Raw genomic sequence first — 3,254 nt, forward strand, 5'->3', positions numbered from 1 at the left:
ATTATTCAATACTTTACTTTCGCAATTTTTTGTATTTTTTATAGCATCTATTATAATTACACAAAAATAATAATAAAAAGTCTTGAACTTGTAATAACGTCAACCATCAAGATCTTAAAAAAAAAACATTATAAAAAACATATTATAACGTTTTGTTTAGCTATAATTTTTTACATGTACAGACAAAGTAGAGAGAGAGCTCAAACATATACAATCAAACCACCATCCTTGCCAACATGAATGGTAGCTAACATAATGACAAACATAAACCACAAATCCCCTAATCAAAGCACTAAGCCAATCATTATAAATTCGAAAGATCCATTCACAAACTGCTATTAACTTCTCTTGCTGTAGTCTTGGACTCCATGACCGAGTCATAAGAAGCATGTAATCCAATCAAGATATAGTAAATCAACAGAATCCCAGTCCAGATTCCAAACCTTTCAAATGAGGCTTTGTCGATGGAGCCAAGAAGGAAAAGGTTGATAGCGATCGACAGTGAAGGCAGCCACGGGACGAGCGGCACGCCCCACACGCGAGGCTTTTTGGCCTGTGGGACACCGAGCCATAGGGCTAGAGTTGAGAGAAACCATACGGAATTGGACAGCACCAAGCCGATCCAGCCGTCGCTTGAGCCCCAATACACGGCAGTTGCTATTGAAGATCCCACGATTAGAACCAGACAAATTATGAGCTTGTTTCGGTCGGATGGTGTCGTTTCACCGCCTACGTAGTAGCGTCAGACGATCAGGCCGATGGCTACCAGCATGAAGATGAAGAGGGTGGAGATAGAGAGGAGGTTCGAGAGGATTCCCAAGCTTGTAAAGAAGGCGATTATTGCTGTTGCAGCGAGCATTGTGGTTGTTGCATTCACTGGAGTGCCAGTCCTTTCATGCACTTTGGCGAACCATGGTGAGATCATGTGGGTTCTAGCAATGTGGGTGAGATAGCGTGCCTGTCCAACAGCATTAACCAACAACACGGTGGTAATGCCTTTAATAGCACCAGCAGCCACAATGTACTTAGCCCAACCCCATCCAACAGCCTCAAAAGCCACTGAAAACGGCGCATCCTCGTCAATTTGTTGGTATGGCTGCATCAAGCACAAGGTAACTGCAAGAATGCAATAGGCTAATGTGGTGATCACCATTGATCCAACAGGACCAATAGGTATATCTTTAGCAGGGTTCTTAGTTTCCTCAGCCATTGTCGAAACGGCATCGAATCCAACGTATGCAAAGAACAAAACGGCAGAGGTTACGAAGATGCCACGAGGGCCATAGGGGGCAAAGGGAGTGAAGTTTTTCGGGTTGGCCTTGGTGAGGCCGGCAATGACAATGAAGAGGATGATGGCAACGTGGAAAATGGAAGCAATGTAGTTGAAGCGGGAGGAGCCTTTGGTGCTGGCTACAGCCAAGGTGCAAATGAAGATGATCACAATGATGGCGATGGGGTCGAGCTGGTTGTAGGAGTCGGGTAAAGACGAAACGTGGATGCGAAAATCGTTCGGATGGTGATTGCACAAAGTGGCAAAGTATGAAGTCCATGAACGGGCCACAGCAGCGTTGCCAATTATATATTCGAGGAGGATGTTGCCCGCTGCTATGAATGCCACGAAGTCTCCTAGTTCTACTCTTAGGTAGGCGAATGATCCACCTGAACAAATAATTACAATGGGCTAGTGAAGTTACTAATTTAGAAAATCTAAAAGGAAATCTAGAATAATTTTAAATTTGGATTATTGTAAAAGTAGGGTTGAATTCAAAATATTTTTACCCTTTATATTTATAGATATTTTATACTTCTTGAATTCAAAATCTAAATTTTGTTTCAACCCATTAAGATCTCATAATAAAAATTTCAATACAATATCACTTCACGCCGTTATTTCTACCACAAAAATAAGACCCATCTCTACCACAAAAATAATACCCACTTCATTAAAGAAGAGAGAAAAAAAATTAATTTAAAAAATAAATAATATTTTAAAGAAAAACAGAGACCAAATATAAAAGGGCACGTACCAGCTGTTGGGATCTCCACGGCAAATTCAGTGTAACAGAAAACGGAAAGCATGGCGGAGACACCGGAGATGACATAAGACAAGACGACAGCTGGGCCGGCGTGTTTCTTAGTCTCAAGACCGGTGAGGACGAATATTCCGGCGCCGATGACAGCGCCGATACCGAACCACATAAGGTCCCACCATGTGAGGCTCTTCTTCATCTCGTGTTGGCTGCGAGCCTTCATCTCGATGAGCTCAATGTGCTCCCCGGACCTGGCCGTGAGCCGATCCAAGAGCCGGGTCGGCGTCGCCTTCAACGCTTTAGTGTAATTTCCCCAACTCTTAAACGACTCCTCGGGTAGAAAATCTTGCTTCGAACAACCACAAGATCTTCTTTTGATCCCTTCTCCACCACCGGCGTCACCGTTTGGTTGACTCATTATGAATTTACACAGAAACAGTCAACCAAAAAAGAAACTAATCGAGAGAATCAATTAACTTAAGACAAGACGGGAGAATAAGAAAGGAAAATGGGGTTTATAAAGGAAGCAGAGACGACGGGTTACGGCCGGTACACACAGTGGTTTGAATATGAGAGGAAATTGACATGTGGAGGTTAATTTGGCAGTCACATTTGTTGTATCAAGCTGTGGTTTCTAAATTTAATCATCTCAACTGCTCAAAGGGCTTATACCACACTTCTTTAACTCCAAATCATTCTCAATTGGATCCTCAAGGATTTTTCTGATTTAATGTCGTCCCATCATAATCGAAATTATATTCCAATTAAAGCTAAATTTTAAAACTATTCTCCTAAAACTAGATTTGGTTAAATGAACCGATTGTTAACTTCTAACGGTACAGTTTTACTTAGGGTACAATTATAAATAAAAATATTTATTTAACTTCATAATTACTTTACTCACTAATTTAAGTATTATAATTAGTATGTAGTTTAATAAAACTCTACAAAATAGTCTCTACGGTCGAGATTAATCGTTAGGATTTTATAATATTCTAATATTCTAATACTCTACTTGCATGAAGTCTAACACAGGAACCATTGTACGATGCAGAGAATTGAACTTGAAATTGTTGTCATGGGTTCACATAGTTGACTTGGATACAAAGTACAAAATCGAACTTTTATTAAGGATAAATTGGTGACACCAGTCTAAGCTAATCAGGTAGGTGGTTGTACTATCCGCATGGTTAGAAATTGATGTTGTATGATGACACATGCCCC

At 40.7% G+C, this 3,254-nt stretch overlaps 1 pseudogene; it reads right to left on the reverse strand.

Moving 5' to 3' along the window:
- Positions 1-306: 306 nt before the first annotated feature.
- Positions 307-2,438, reverse strand: LOC111474064 (annotated as a pseudogene).
- Positions 2,439-3,254: the final 816 nt, after the last annotated feature.

The sequence above is a fragment of the Cucurbita maxima genome, unplaced genomic scaffold (assembly GCF_002738345.1).
Source record: "Cucurbita maxima cultivar Rimu unplaced genomic scaffold, Cmax_1.0 Cma_Scf00229, whole genome shotgun sequence".
NCBI lineage: Eukaryota > Viridiplantae > Streptophyta > Magnoliopsida > Cucurbitales > Cucurbitaceae > Cucurbita > Cucurbita maxima.